Consider the following 17661-nt stretch of genomic DNA (forward strand, 5'->3'; position numbering starts at 1 on the left):
AGAGAGAGAGAGAGAGAGAGAGAGAGAGAGAGAGAGAGAGAGAGAGAGAGAGAGAGAGAGAAGAAAGAGAGGTGGCTATGGAAGGAGGGCAATGGACCATGAATGAGAGGGATGAAGCTACTTAGAAACAATTTTAGTACCCAGTGACTGGTCTTCATGGGGCCTGCATACCCCGTAGGGGTGAAGGATCAGGAATGGGGTGGGATAATGCCTGAACTGTTTTGACTGAGTAAATTAATTCTGGATTTAATCTCAGGTATAAATATCCTCTTCTTGATCCATCATTTTGGGGAGGAGCCTCCTTGTGGGCCTCTAACAGAAAGCTACCAAGGAAGACCTGAAGAAACAAAAAGATTGGTGAAAAATCTAGTTTTTCTTTACATTTGGTAGGAAAAGTGATCAAATCTACTGTTCATTGTCAAATTAATAGTGAGAGTTTCTTCTTTCTCCTCCATTGCTAGTGTCTACGGGGGCCTCTTCTCTTCTCATGAGGTCTCTGATCCCAAGACAGTTCCAAATCTCTCTGTCTTGACGTGCTTCCCCATTGCACAGTTTAAAACATTCCCAAGCCAGTTGTTCTCCACATTGGCTGCACATTAAAAGCATCTGGGGAGATTTAAGATCCCAATGTCAGACCCCTGTCCCCTTAAGATGAATCATATCAAAATATCTAGGGAATGGGGCCTGAGCATGGGTACTTTTAAATGCCCTGGGCGATTCTGATGTATAGACCCAAAGTGAGAGAGGAATGCCTGGTACAGTGATCCTGGCTGCAATTAGAAAGCCCCTGGGACTTGAAAAAAATCCCAGATTAATAGATTCAGAATCTCTCTGCAGATGGAGGGAGTCTGAGGGCATGGATTATATATATAATGTCCTTGAGAATCCTTGGCTTAGTGAGATTACAAAGTTATCATTTTTGAAATTTTAAAATGAAATTACTGTAGAAAAGCAAAGAGGAGAGAGTGGAAAATGAGTTGGTGATACATATATGAACGTGATGACAGTGATGTCAAAGGTCCTGGGTCCCCTGATTCTTCTAATCCATCGAATCTTGACCTGCAGGGGAGGCAGGTGGGCTATTGAGGGGAGAAGAGTGGTTTTGGGGTGGGAACTGACCTAGGGTCACATTATCACAGGAACTGCTCCAGTGTAAGGTCTACCAATTGGCTGTGAGACTGGCTGCTGCAGCTCTTAGGCCTTTGGAACTGACATTGGCAGTCAGAGTGGGCTGTTCAGTGACTTCAGTGACCACTGGGGCAGTGGTTCCTTCTCTTCTGGTCTCCCCTCCTCCCTTCCCTTCCCTTACACAGTAAGAGATGGGTAGCAGATCGTCGAGAAGATGCTGTTGCCTTGCACAGACTGCCTTCCTGGGCTGCTGTACCCATCCCCCAGCTGCTGTGGCTGCTAACAGCTTACAGCCACTTCCTTCTCCAAATACCTGCCTTCTGCTAAACAGCTGCTCCCCTGAGATGTTACGTCCCCCACACTCTTCTTTATCCTGGCTGAGACAGCGAGCCCACAGACAATGACTGACTGGCAGGGCTGCCAAAGTCTGATTCCTTTGCCTCAAGGCAGGATGAATTCTGAAGGGCAATTCATGTTCCCTGATAGATCGGGCTAAAGCTAGAAAAACTGAGGCTATATCCTTATTTAGTATTTCCCCCTGTCCTATCCTATTTCCTTCATTCTCCTTTTCCTGAGAGCTCTTCCTCAAGAAATCCTTTGTACAAGAATACTTGTCTTAGGTACTGCTTCTAAATAACCCATCCTAAAACAAGTAGTGATTAGATAGTATGTAGGTAATGGGGAGGGGAGGGTAGAAAGAATATGAACTTGGAAGACAGATGTATCTGGGTTCAGCCTCAACTCCATCACTTCTTAGCTGCATGAATCCATCAAGTTACCTGGACTCAATAATCCTGTTTTCTTCTTTATATAATATGGAATGGCATCCCCTTGCAAGGATGTCATGATGATGACATTGAATGCAACCAGAGAATAGATGTGTAAGTCCATGGCACACAGTAGAGATTCAGTACTGCTAGCTTCCCTGGCCTCCAGGAACTTTCACACCACCTCCTTCTAAACTTGGTTCTTCACTGTTCTCTTTGGTCCACCGTGCACTATGATTTTCTTAGCCTCTCTACATTCTCTTCTTCCTTCTTCTCTTTTACATTTTCCTTTTACTATCTCCTTTCCAAGGGTTTCTGCACCTCATTTTTTTATAGAGCGTTTCACTTCTCCCATCTATGATAAACTAAGAATGCACAGCCATATCCAGAAATACAGATCCTTGTTCTGTGGGCCATGGCCAAGGAAGCTGGAGTGAGGTTATCAGTTTTTGCCAACTCAACAGAGTTATGTTGGGTTCAGTTTTGTAAATAGGACTCAGAGGGCTAGTTTGTGGCTTTTCCTGAAATAGTGTTTAGCCAGGGAAGGATATACTATTTTCCTTGTAAGATGAAAATAAAAACCATTAAAAACCAATCACACTAGTGCTTGACATAGGAATCCTCATTAACATCAATCTTTCTCATCTGGGCCAAATGGTGAAGCAAAAGGGAGCTGATCCCCACAGTCAGGACGTAAGACAAGGCTTTACTGGCTTGGCCACAAGCTGGTTGTGGAACTTGGGGAGATTGTGTAACCTCTTTAGAGCCTAGTTTCTCCTTCACTAGAAAGGCTTTATAGCAAAATATGTGCCAGCTACTTCACAAGAGACCTCCTAGAATTCACAAAATATTATTTGGGAAGCTCTGGAACTCTGTGTAGAAACCAATTGAGAGCAATGTATTTTGTTACTAATATTCTTGTTAATAACACTAATTGCAAATCAGCTCACTAGGTTATGAAGTACTAAAAGTCATGTCTGTCATAGTAAACATTCTACATTGAAGATGGTGGGAAATCTGGGCACCCAATACCAACTGGATTTTTATAATAATTATTATCATAAGCCCAGTGGAACAAGCTAATCTAATTACTACTCTTTTGCCTGCCTAGCTCATTTTTCTACCCTTCTTCTGGCATTGGCACTCCCTTTCCTCTGGAGAGCTCATTCACCACTCCCTGGTCCTGGTAGGGCTGTGATCATGGGTGTCATTGCTCAAACTGCTCATCCTTATACCCCACAGGAAGGGTGAGCATATGACCCAGCCTTGGCTAACCATAGTCCATTTCTCTCTGATAACAAGTATTGGTCCAAGGGGTGGTCGATTCATCAAGTCAGTTAGAATCCTTCCCCAGCATTTTGAAATAGGAGAGAGAAAGGTGGCACCTTCCGCCTTTTGGAAAACAAGCAGTTAGAATGAGGCCTGCCATTTATCTTTTCATTTAGATATTCTCCTTCCTCAAGTATCTCATATTAAGAATAAAACAAATGCATTCAGTGTTGATATATTATAATTATTTAAATATTATTATAAAGAGAGATAGAATGAATATCTTGGTGTAAGTTATATATGATTTAATAGAAAACATATCTATTAGGAAGTAGCGGCATGATTTGATCGATATTCTATTCAATGCATTAAAAACCAGCCATCTTATAATGGGCTTCTACTACTTTTTTCAACATAGGATGTTCCAAAGTATCATGAGCTTGAGAAAGTTGCCACGCAGTGGACATTTTCCTCATCCTTTTTCATCAGTGCACTTCTAAGTGGCCACAGACTATAGATCATTCAGTCAGGGGTTATGCTCTCTGCCCAGAACATTAAAGGACAACTGAGATAGAAAAGGACAAGGTAGGATCAACTCTTGGGTCTTCTAGGTTTTAATCTAGTACTTTTATAATCAGGGATATTGTGTCCATTTATTTCAAGTTTATGTTTCTCACATCTGTTTTACATGTATATACAGATATACATGTACAAGAAAGTACTTCTTGTCCTAACTGCAGCTGGGAAGATATTTAAAGCTGTAAATATTTACCAAGTGTACATAAAAGGCAGTGTAGGCTGATTTGGCCAATGAAGGGGAATTAGAGTATTGGGCCTCACTCCTGGCTCCATTGCTAATTCACATGTGACATCGGATGGGTCAATTAAAATCTCTGTGTTCCAGCACTACATTTAAGAAAAGGGGATACTAATCTTTGTTGGTCAGCACTCCAAAAGTAGTAACTCCTGAGGACAATACTTGCTACTCAGAACAGAAATCAAAGAAGAATCTCATTAAGAACACACATCTGTTACTTTTTCTTTCCTTTCCTTCCCTCCACCTTTTTTTTTTTTTTTTTAAGAGAAGAGGCATGGTGGAGTGAAGGCTATATCGTTGCCTGGCTTGAGGAAAAACAAAACTTCCTTGTCTCAAAAAATTCAGCAAGTACCTGCTTATGCATATTGCTGCTATAAGATAACAATGTGAATAAAGTAACTAGGTTTGAAATTCCCCTCAGAGAAGAAAAGTGGATGGCAAGGGAATTGTAATAGCACCTCTGAGACACTGGTTAGCCCTTTTTTGCCTCTTAGAGTAGGGCTTTGAGACAGGACTTGGGTGTTAAGGTGATTCTATTTATTACTCCTGTGAACTTAAACTAATCATTTCACTTTCTCGTGTCGGGTTTTGATAACAGTAAAATGGAAATGATAATACCCATATATAAGTGTGTTGAAACAGTTTTACACAAGCACTTCACAAAATGGCACAAAAAAGGAGCCTGATGAATCCTGGTTTCTGCCACTTTCCCTTTATTCATTTACTTTGATAGCAATTTGACAATAGGACAGCAGATAAAGCAGCCTGCATATTTTGCTACCAGGGAGCAAACCCTCAGCACGTATTCAGCCCTACACATCCAATTAGCTGATCCCATTATATGTCCATATTTAGACTCCAGAGAAATTTCTTGCATTTATATTGCCTCTTTACATTAAGGAGCAAACAAATGCTTTTTATCAAGAAGCAAACAAATTTATACAAGAAAACATAATTAAGGATTGTAGTTTTTAAAGCATCTACATGGAGTGAAGATGTTATAAGCTTTCTGTGGTATAAAGAATCTTGGTAACCTCCCTCTTTCCCCAGAAAAGATCAACTGAGGTGATAAGCAAAAGCAGTTTTTTGAGAGGAAATCCAATTTGTGTAGGCAAAAAAAAATCTCATAATGCAAAAAAGAGAACCCCAATCATAGGATCAGATGCAACTGCACCGTTGCAATACCATGGGCACAGAGAAAGGACTGCTCTGGCCCCCAAGAAACTTGTGTTTCACTTTCCTCAAAGGAGTTCTCAAACTCTTTTCAGATCCTATTTCCAGTGACCAAAAAATCTTTTGAGACCCACTAAACTAATCTGTTTATACCAACCATTACATGAAAAATATAATCAGAGTGGTAGGGGCTGATGACGCAAATTTTATTAAATTTCTTGAAGAACAAAAGTAAAGAATTGATCTATTCCAGGAGCAAGAAAACTTTCCCAAGTCATGATAATAATTCCTTCATCTGCAAATACTTTGCATCATACCTACTCTTTCACATGTTATTTACTTTTTCATGACAACCCTGTGAAGTTGTAGCACTGCTCGATCCTCACAGTGCCATGAGGTAGGTATCATTGCTGTATTTCATCGCTTCTAAGATGCCAAAAGGTAGAATATGCACCTTACTTTATGTACCATCCAGGAAGAAAACAGAACGCTGACAATTAAATCATGACACATCATCAATTGGAAAACAAAACAAAAAACTATTTCAGATATGTTAAGTAAGATATGAAAGAATAAGTGTCTTAGAATTGATGAACTATGGACTTTCCCTCTTCCAGATGAGAAAATGTCTGCCTTGTTGAAGGTCAGGTCGCTGATAGAGTCTGAAGCCAGAAGCACCATTTAACACAGACTTTTTGACTCCAACCCAAATGGACTCAACTCAACCAGACCTAGCAATTATGGAGATGATCTTGGAAGCAAGAAATAAGGCTCTCACCAGCTATTCCTAAAACCACCACGTTAGAAGGAAATGATTTATCATAATAGGTGGCAGCCATCATAGTAGCATTTTTAGCAAGAAACAACAAACTATTTTCAAAGGAAATATGAATGGCTACCCACTCCTGTCTTTACAACATACTGCATCGATACAATATAGATAGAGTTGATCCTCATTATTCACGGTCTCCATATTTGCAAGTTTGCCTAATTACTAAAATTTATTTGTAACTCTCAAATCAATACTCAGAGCACTTTCACAGTTATTCACGAACATGTGCAGGGCAGCGAAAAATTTGAGTCACCTGACTGCAGATTCCCAGATGATGCTCTGTCTTCTTGTTTCAGTTTTCACGCTGTAAAAAAGTGTTCTTTGCATGGTCTATTTAGTGTCACATTTTTTCTTTTTTTTGCATTTTTGTGCTTTACGTTGCTTGAAATTTGGAGACTCAATTTTCACTGTTTAAAATAGGCCCCAATACAGCATGGTGACTATAGTTAATAACTGTCATGCATATTTGACAGTAGCTAAGAGGGTAGATATTAACATTCTCAGCATAAGAAAAAAATTTTTTATAACCATATATGATCAGGGATGTTCACTAGACTTATTGTGGTGGTCATTTGTAATATAAACAAGTATCGAATTATTATGTTGTACACTTGAAATTAATATAAAATTGTATGTCAATTAAAAAATTGGTTCCCAAATATATCTGAAGTGCCGTCTGGTGTCCTTAAGCACAAGAGGGCTTGACATGCCTTACAGAGAATATAGATGTGTTAGATTATCTTCTTTCAGGCACAGGTCATAGTGCTGGCAGTTCAATGTTAATGAATCAATAATATATTTTATTTATTTATTTATTTATTTATTTATTTATTTATTTATTTATTTTTATTGTTATTATTTACGCCTATAGCACCTGGTCTTCCTAAGTGGTGTTCCATCCAAGTACTAACCAGGCCCGATCCTGCTTAGCTTCTGAGATCAGACATCGGGCTTGTTCAATGTAGTAGATGTGCTAACCGCTACACTATGGAACCACGTCCCAATACTGTATTTTAAATAATGTGTCTGTAAACAGAAACACACAAGGTTATGAACTGATCAATTAATGAGACTGTTATAACCAGAGGCTCACAGGAAACTAACTCTGTATCTCCCCAGGAACACTTAGTATTCCCTAATGAGAACTGACTGTTTTCGGATGTGAAAGTGTCAAAAGGACTATATCTTCTGTTGTAATTTACCAGCCAAGTCAGAAGAATAATTAGAGATACAACAAACCCATACACACACTCGCACACACATGCACGCACGCAGGCACACACATGCTCACACACACACTCGGTAGACCAAACAGCATGGCCGGTGATGAGATCTGGAGAGAATCACAAAAAAATAGTATGACAGTGGTGGTGGAAATATAGGTTTTTAACATTCTTTTGTTGGCATTTTTTTGGAGATTTCATTATTAAAAACTAGAAAGATTGTCAGGAAGTCGAGGAAGCAGCCCCTAACAGAGGGGATGGTGGTGGCAAAGCAGCCCAGAGAGCCCACCAGGAGGACACGCCTGCAGAGAAGTCTCTTTTTTTTCTGGAGCGCTTCCTTGTCTGTGGAATGAACTTCTCAACCTTCCTACCTTCTCTTTAAAAAGTCAATGAAAGACACATGAGGAGGGAGAGAGTAGGATGAGGAGCAGAGAAAATGAGTATGTGGTCTTAGTGTTTTTCTGCTGAGGATAGAGCACTGGCTAGAATGTCACACATGCCTCTTTGCTAAAAATAGTCACAAGTGCTTTTGTTTTAAGCCTTGATATATTAATGATAAAGAACCACCAGTTAAAGAGGAATCTCCCTGCATCCAAAACTCTGAAAAAAACATCAGTTTAGGGGGAGCTGTTATCAATGGTGGAAACAACCGACACCATTATGCCAGTGTAGAAATACTGCACCTCACTGTTTTGCAAAAGAAAACTCTGCACGATAATTTATAAGGAAGTGGCGGGCCTTGGAAGGCTGTTTGTTTCCTTGTGGCCAGTGACTGATTTTCCACAAAAATGTGCATTGGCTAATTCTCACAAGGGGTTTGGAAAAATGAAGCTAGGGTTTCAGGTTCGACTCACAGGAGCTGCTTTTCTCTGGACAGTCTTTGTTTCCCCCAGTCTGGTCGGCAGTCCTTCCGGGGACTTCCTCAATCCCTGCCGGGGGCCGAGGCCCAGCCGTTGTTCTTGTTGTCCAGGATGAAAAGGTATAGGAAGACCGGCTGCTCTAATTGGAGCTTGCACCTGCAGCCCCCAGACTGGGAGGCTGCTCGCTCTGGTGCTGTGAGTGAGTGTGTGTGTGTGTGTGTGTGTGTGTGTGTGTGTGTGTGTGTGTGTGTGTATTTGATTTCCCCAGTGAACACTGGGACACTGCACAGTTTTTTTGGCCTGAATATGCTGGAGGGAATCCAAGCTGCTCCGCCGCTTTCTTCGTTCTGGGGAGGAGGCACCTTTACTCTCTTAGAGGGACTTTTAGCCATGCAAATATATCCAGTGTATTTTGATCTAATCTCTTCTGGCCCCAAGAGGATTCACCCAGATAAAGGGTACCCTTCAGGTAGTATGAGAAGGTGTCACAATAGGGCTTTCACCCCCACTTCCCCGCTTAGGCTGCTGCATTTTTTATGAGTTTCTCACACTTCCCTCTAGTAACACTATCCAGGCAGTACTGGAGAATGATGGCTACAACTTCTGTGCTCAGCTGAGGAGAGACAAATGGAGAAATCACCCAGGTGGACCTAGTTAATGACTGTGCCTCTGTTCCCCTCACAGGACCCAGGGTTCCATCCTATTGTGCATCTTTAATGTGTATAATCCTATTGAGTCTAGTATCCAGATATGCCCATGAAATCATAACCATGGTCAAGGTGATGAGCCCAAAAAATTTCCTTACGTTCCTTCGTAATCCCCATCCCACTCCTTGCTCCACCATTAGATCCCCAGACTACAACTGATCTGCATTCTATAACTATAGATTACTTGCATTTCTAGAATTCTACATAAATGAAACCAGACAGTATGTATTCTTTTTTCCTCTGGCTTTTTTTACCCAGCATAATTCTGAAATTCATTCATATTGTGTGTATCAACAGTTCGTTCCTTTTTTATTGCTGAGTAGTATTCCATTGTATAAATGTACCCCAGTCTGTCTATTCATTCACCTATTGATAGGCATGTGGGTTGTTTCCAGCTGCTATGAATATATCTGTACAGATCTTTATGTGGACAGAAGCTTTCATTTCTTTTGGGTACATACTTAGAAGTACAATGGCTGAATCATTCAGCAGGTGTACATTTAACTTTTTAAGAAACTACCAGACTGTTCTCCAAAATGGTTGTACCACTTTATTTTTATTTTCCTACCAGAAGTTCTGGTTCTTACATATCCTTACCACATTTGGTATGGTCAGTCTTTTTAGATTTAGCGATTCTTAAATGTATACAATAGTATCTTGTTCTGGTTTTAATTTGCTTTTTTTCTAATGACTAATGATGTTGATCATCTTTTCCATGTGTTTACTTGTTATCTGTATATCTTCTTTTGGCAAAGTGACCGTTCAAATCTTTTAACCATTTCTTAAACTGGCTTGTCTATTTTCTCATGATTGAGTGTTGAGAGGTCTGTGCATTCTCCTAGGGATATTTTTTATTTAAAAAATTATCCTAGAATGTAAGACATTGCATAGGAAGCTTTTATGGAATTTTTAGCATTAATCTGAGCATTTCAGGAACAATTTGGGAGCCCAGGGTCTTCTAGTCCCTGGAAATCACACTCCTCATGCACCTTATTTTTCCTTATAATGATAAAAGCAGGCCATGCCAGCAGTCAAGATGGGATATTAAAAATGAAAGAAATTCAAAAATAGACATGAAAATTATGATATATTTTAAGTATATATGTTAAACAAGTTAGTGCTTTTGAACATATGCAAAGATTCAGCACATATATAACATTGGAGATGTTGTTAAGATTTTGTTTGAGGCTTAATGTGGGACCTTGGGACAAAGGGCTCTCAAGGCCACTGGCCATTTTGTGATGGGCCATGAGAGGCCAACACTAGCTTGGGGCACTTCTCACATACCTTGCATACCCCTAAAGTCATCCCTGGAATGGTTAACATTTCACTGTTTATACTTCAGGTCAAATGAATGGTGCAGAGATGGCTATGGAAGAAAGGACCATTTCCCAGATATACACAAATGTCCTGGCAGACGGTGACACTGGGAAGGCCGAGTATAGCCCTTGGAACCTTTTGGAGGGACCTCCTACCCCACCTACCTGCAAGCCTGTGGGGCCTGAGGCTTCTTTTAGGCTGGTTAGCATATTGGCCTTTTTCACTGAGTTTGAGGTCAAAATGAAGCTATGACCATGAGAGGGGTATCTCCACTTGAAGAATTCTCAGACACCTTCCAGCCCTACCCGCAGAAGCTCCTGCCCTCTGGCGACATTCATCATCACTTCTGTGGAAACTTAATATCCTTTTACCTCTGGTATCTCGTGTGGTGATCTCCATATGGGGTGGCTTTGCTCCCCATGGGACATTTGGCATTGTCTGGAGACATTTTTGATCGTCACAATTTGAGGGGTATTATGGCATCTAGTAGAGGCCAAGGATGCTGCTAAATATCCTCTAATGCACAAAACAAGTCCCCACAACCCAAAATTATCCCCAAGTGCCAATGTTGGTGAGATTGAGAAACCTGATCTCGATGATTCAATCAGGTGTCAACCAGAATGGATAGGGAGTGTGATCGATATGAATTCTGAAATAGTTCTTTGTTCGTTAATTAGACAAGCACCACAGTATGGATAGAGAGCATTGCTCAGCAAGCTTGTGGCAGCATGAAGAGCTGGCTGCCCAGGACCCTCCCATCCCCTCCCTTTTCTTCTCCCTACTGTTACGAGCTTTGGCAAGTAACAGACCTGGTTTCAAACCCAGGTCCTGCTGCTTGGTGACTTTGGGCAAGTTACTTAATCGCTTTAAACCTCAGTTTCTCCACATGAAAATGGAAATAACCATAGTACTTTTCATAGTTATGAGAATTAGACAAGATAAACCAAGCCACATAAAGAGTTTGACATGTCTGGCACATGAGAAGAACTAAGTAAGTGACTGTGATTCTTACTAGTCCATGAATTGAGACACAGAGCCCCTTGCCAGGTGTGTTTCCTAGCCACTCAGTACCAGTTGGTGACAGATTTTTATTAGTCTACAAAAAACAAACATTTACTCTAAAAGTTTTAATAATGATAACCCCTGCTAACTAATGATAACTCAGAAACAAAACTTGATGGGTATGTTGAACTTGCTGTGTTTTGTACTTCACTTTAGTGATAAAATGAATGAAGAGTGACTTAAGGTAAAACAATATATATTGAGTTGTTTATGCACATGTTCACATATATGCTTATAAATTTGTTTATAGTCCTTGGTAAGAAATTTACACCATGACGTTTGTCAGACAATAAAACACTAACTGGGACTCTTGTAGCAAATCCTGGGGGAACTCGCAGGTTAGCCCATTCCAGTACTGAGCAGGATTCCACGTCAAGTGACTTGGATAACGTCTCAGGTGGGGTAGGTTACTCCAGTACCAGAAAGACTGCATTGCCAAATGGCCAAGCGGAGACTGTGAGGCTTATGCCAGAGTAAGCTCAGGGAGTTTCTGGAAGGTCATTGTTGCAAACCCAGAGAACAAGTTCTGTGAGTTTGGCTAAAAGGAGATATTTAGTCAGAGTAACAGAGAGGTGTGGTAATGGAGTGGAGGAAGTCTGGGTAAAGATTACAACCAGCAAAGGCAAATTGCTCTTCTCCATTTTCAAAAGAGAGGGAGGCTTTAGTTCTGGCCCTCAGACAACACCTTGATTCTCGCCAACTGCAGGAGAATGAGCCCACAAAATTGCCAGGGAGCCATCAGATAATCTGGATGATAAGGGTTTAGCCAGGCAACATCCAGGCCAAAGAATAAGAACAGAAAATTTGGCTTAACTATATTTCTGCCTTTGTGTTTTCTAGTGGGACAGGAGACACATTTAAAAACATAGACATTCTGTACTTGGGGATATACAATGGAGCTGACACAAATTAAGAACCCTTTGGGCTCCTTTGGCAAAGGAACTCTTATGAGGCTTTGGACACTGGAGCCATGAAAGAGATCCCTAGGAACATTTTAAAGACAGCCTTGATTTCCGGGCCTTCAGGCGCCAGCCCAGGAGTGTGCCAGAGTCCTCTTGGACAGAGGTGAGTGAATAAAGAATTCCTCCCCTCAGGTGGGCTGTTCTGTCAGTGTGCATAACCATTGCGGTTTCCCCACCAGGCTATTCCAGGAAAGGGTAAGAGATTTATCTACTTAAATCAAAAAGTCCAAGGGTCACAGAAGTTGCCCTTTACTAACAGGAGTGGCTGTCACAAGAATGTCACAAAGAACTGCTAATTCTACTCTTTACTTTCTAATCAATAAAGAAGATAGGTTTATGGAAGGAAGATAGTTTGAGTGACAGGAAATCTGTTCATTCTTCTAAATACGTTGTGAATTGAGGTCAGCAGGAGCAAGGGGTCTGCATTGCATCATCTTGATCTCTCACGTAACAATCTTCACGGAGTTTAGTTTAGATGAGGTGTGCCCTCATCTCTTATCTAGAGACACGAGGAAAAAAAACAGGTATTTTTGTATCTGCAAGTGCTTGTTGGTGTCTCAATAAAGGTGTTTTGAATTAATAACCAAAACAGTGGGAAATACTGTATTTCTGTGTGTGTGTTGGTGAGGATATTGATCACTATATCACTCTGACTTCCCTTTATAAAGCCTGATATTGTCAATTTCTACTCTGAGCTCAGGTGAGGAAAGCTTTGTACCTAGAAAGGAATGGCTTTATTTCTTCCTTTCTGAAAATGAGAATGATGTCATTGGACATATCTCCCTTTTGCTCTGGTTGTCAGGAAGCTCGAGGCTAAATCTGATACCAAGTACAACCAATTGTAAAGGCTCTTGTGGCATCCATACTTGGTCTTATTTCCTCTGGCTTTGTCATCCTGTTCCGAACTATATTTTCTCCATTCCTAATTTAAATTCTTGATTATATTTCCCATCATCTTATTGCAGGGCTCACAGTCTCAGATGCCTCCAGTTGCCAGGTAGCAGTAAATGACTAAAGTGAGTGGTGTAATAGGGCGTGGTATGGACTGTGGCAGAGAGGTTTTTTCTCTGGCCACTCTTCTAAAATAGCATCATCCTCTTATCACATTGTCATTGTCTGCTCCCTAACCCTGCTTTATTCATAGCACTTATCAATTTCTGTAATTATCGTTTTATCTGTTTACTTGGTTATAGTCTGTCTTACCTCTGCTATATTCCCCAGCACCCAGAAAAGTGTCTGGCACGGAACTATCACCCAATCTTCATTTGATGAGTGAGTGAATTAGCAAGTGAATGTGGTATCAACCAGTGTGGCCAGATTTTCCTGTGTTTTAACAGAACTTGAAATTGAGATTTTTCATATGAAATCTCTTGAGTTTTAGAAGTCGGTGGCTAATACAAAAAAATTAAAATACCATGCTGACCCGAAACGGGACCTGTTAGTGTGTGACCAATGCTCTACTTCCTATTCCCCAGTCGTAGCCACCACAAGTTCTTTGTGGAATGAAGCAGTATCCACATAAATAAACTTACATGTCTTTTTATGGTTTATATAGCACTGTTGCACAATAGTATTTCATTATCATTCCAATTTTACTTATGAGTAAATTAAAGCCCCAAGGAGATGAAGCGAACCTGTGAGTTTAGAAGTGGAGGAAGCTCTGAAAGGAAGGCCCCGCCCCAGCAGTCGGAGCTGGCCTCCTGGTCAGGCTTTCAGGAAAGAGGGAGGAAAAGCCCTTCTTGCATTATTTCCTCTCTTCTTCCTGTCCCAGAACCCAAGGTTGGGCGGATGCTTCACCTGACACAGTCTGTGACCTCAAATTCAGATTCAGCCTCGTGCTTGCTCTGTTACTCTACCTTTTAATGCAGAAGGAGACAGCCAGTGTGGATGTCTCATAAAACCCTCTCACATATTACCTTTGGCTCATCTGCCACCAGTCAAAAGTTGCAAGGTTAAAATGTTTTAGTAACACACATACATACAATAGACTAATCGAACACATTACACAGTCTCTTTTATTTCTGTATTTTCAATATATGTTGATCTTATTCGTTATAGGAAATAATCCCCTTATATTATTGGTAGAGTTGTAGGTTCTTTGTGATTTAGCAGAGACTATCTCAGCCAGTCTTTGAGAGCATGACCAAGCTATAACTAAAACTTATTCTCTTATGTATTAATTTTCTCAGAGAAGAGCTTTAAAATAAAATTTAAGTATTAAAATTTAAGTCTTTAACATTACTAGCAAACCAAGATGTGAAAATTTTCTATTAACTATAGGATTTTTTTCCTTCTGTAGTTCTCCTAACCATTTTCCCTAGAATCAGAGGTCCATCTTGTTAAGCAAAAAATCCAGGCTTTATTGACATTTTTTAATTATTATTTTTAATTGTGGTAAAATACATGTAACCATTTTTAAACACCCAGTTCAGTGGCATCGAGTACATCGGCATTGTTGTGTAACCATCACCACCCTCCGTCTCCAGAACTCTTTTCATCTAGGAAAACTAAAAGTAGGTACCCATTCAACAGTAATTACTATTCCTCCTTCCTCCAGCCCCGGATAACCTCCATTCTACCTTTAGTCTCTATGAATCTGACCTCATATAAGTGAAATAATATAATATTTATCCCATTGTGACTGGCTTATTTCATTTAGCATAATGTCTTCCAGGTTCATCCATACTATAGCATGTGTCAGAATTTCCTTCCTTTTTAAGGCTGAATAATGTTCCATTGTATGTTTAAACTACATTTTGTTTATTCATTCATCTACAGATGGACACTTGGTTTTCTTCCATCTCTTGGATAATGAGTCTATGAACGTGGGTGGACAAATATCTGAATTCTTGCTTTCAGTTCTTTTGGATAAATACCCAGAAGCAGAATTACTGATTCACAAGATAATTCTATTTTTAATTTTTTGAGGAATCATCATGCTATTCTTCATAGCGGCAAAAACCATTCTACATTCCAACAGTGCACAGGGTTCCAATTTCTCCCCATCTTTATCAACACTTGGTATTTTGTTTTTGTTTTGTTTTGATAGAAGCCATCCTAATGGGTGTGAGGTGGTGTTTCATTGTGGTTTTGATTTTCCTAATGATTAATGATGTTGAGCATCTTTTCGTGTGCTTATTTGCCATTTGTATATCTTTGGAGAAATGTCTCTTTTGCTCATTTTTTAACCAGGTCCTTTGTTTTTTATCATTGAGTTGTAAGAGTTCTTTATATATTCTGCATATTAACCCTTTATCACATTTATGGTTTGCAAATATAATCTTTCATTCCATGGGTTGCCTTTCACCGTGTTGATCGTGTCCTTTGAAACACAAACGTTTTAAAGTTTGATGAATCATCAGCATTTCTGAGCTTATTTTTGGTTCCCCTGGTTTTCAGGGGATGTGGACTGTACAAAAGGAGGACTGCCTCACTGCTCTCACAGCAGAGGGCTAGAAGGCTGCTGCCGAGAGGCTGCAAACTATTTCAAAGAAACTTATAAAACAGTTTCAAGAACCCCCACTCCCCACCCTTCACTCTCCATCTCCACAGTCAAAGGGTAGAACTGCTTTAACAATAATTAAATTTCAAGATGGTCCCCCTTCAGCTTTGAGGTAGCCTTAGTTGGTGCTGGGTTTGTCAGACGATCATGACCATTACCATTGGCCTGGAACTCGAGTGTGTACGATAGTAGCTTCTAACAGATCTCAGTGAATGGGAAACCAGTAGAAGAGAGAAGATCTCCATAGCATGTCTCCTTTGTATCACTGGGACCCTTAGAGGCTAAAACAATGACAAGATTATGGTGGCCTCCCATCCCCCAAAGTACGTCAAAAGGTAAATAACAGTAAGCCTTAAAATTATCTTACGTAAGTGCAGCAAAGTTCTGGCTTTTCTCAAGATAATGATTCAGAGTTTTTTAATTGACATATAAAATTATATTTAATTCAGGTGTACAACATACTGATTTGATATTCGTATATATTGCAAAATAATCACGACAGCAAGTCAATAAGTCTAATATCTGTTACCTCACATAGTTACAAACTTTTTCTAGTGATGAGACAGTTCTTTTGAAATGCCCAAATCTATTCTTTTAAATTTCTCTCTTTTAGTTAACAATTTTTTGGTGCCTCTGCTTTGTCAGTGCCCTAATCCCTTTTGTATCACCTTTTGGAAAATAATAATAATACCTAATGTTTATTATATGCTTTCTATGTGCTATGCATTTTTCTGTGTATTATGTAAAAGAATGAATTTCATCATATCAATCCCATGAGGTAAGTACTATTACAATCTCCAGTTTTATAGTCAAGAGCACCAACTTGCTTAAGATCACACAGCTAGTAAGTGACAGAGCCAGGATTTGAACCCCCAAAACTTTGGTTCCAGAACCTCCTGTTATAAAGTCTAAAATCCAGCTATATTGGCCCCAAATGCTTGTGGCCCACCTCAACCAGCCTGCACCTACCTTTCCAAACTCTCCCTTTGCTGCTGTTGCTTCACGAACACCACGCCCTTCTTCACTTTGTCAGTCTCCATCCATTCAGCCCTCCCTTTGCTGCTGTCGCTTCACGAACACCACACCCTTTGCCTCCCTTCTGGCCCTTCTTCACTTTGTCAGTCTCCATCCATTCAGGATTCTTTTCTGGCACCTCCTCCCTGCCTGCCCCATCCAGGTTAGGTGCCTTCCCAAGGCAGGCTGTCGAGACCACTAACATTGCACATTCCCATGGGGAATTGTAACTGTCTGACTCTTGTCTGCTTCCCACTGTGGACTAAGAATTCCTTGAGGGCAGAGACCAAGGTTTTAAATCTCTGTGTCACAACCTAGCCAATTATCTGGTACACTTCTAAGTCTCAACCTAGCTGAGTACCTGGTACATATAAGTGCTTAGTATTTGGTCTTGAATAAATGAGGGAGAGCCTAGACTAGGACACAGTGTAAAAAAAGGAACAGCAATTGCCTGAATAGTAGTTTCATCCTGGAAATGTTAGTACCCCGAGCAGATAGTAAGCAGCCCACACCCATGCAGGTCAGAGCAGCACTGAACGGAATAAAATTAGCAGCATGAGCCTTATTCCCTTAAGCCTGGAGCTGGGGATGTGTGCCCGAACTGGATGGAGGAGACTGCCATACTCCCCACAAATCAAATACAGTGACAACACACACTCGTGCACAAATCTATCATGGGTCACAGTGACTTCTGAGTTTTTCAAAAATGTCAAAATTGAATGAATTTCTTCTTCCTCTTCCCTTTCTCTCCTAAATAATTCAGTCCTTAAAGCCATTATGTGAGGTTGAGTAAGGTAGTCACCCACTGCGGGTGGAGGAGATGCAGGTGGTCCAGACAGGACCAGGAGGTTGGCTGTGTGGAAGGTCCTCCCAGTGGGTGTCCAGCACCCGGGTGGGCAAAGGAAGGTGTTCCTCTGGAGGGGCAGCCTGCAGTGTGGGACCGAGCAGGCTGAGGAAAGCATCTGTGTAGGGAGGGGGCAGTTGTCATGACAGCCATCAGTTGCATTTGGCAGATTGACCAAATA

The sequence above is a fragment of the Pteropus alecto genome, unplaced genomic scaffold (genome assembly GCF_000325575.1).
Source record: "Pteropus alecto unplaced genomic scaffold, ASM32557v1 scaffold57, whole genome shotgun sequence".
Lineage (NCBI taxonomy): Eukaryota > Metazoa > Chordata > Mammalia > Chiroptera > Pteropodidae > Pteropus > Pteropus alecto.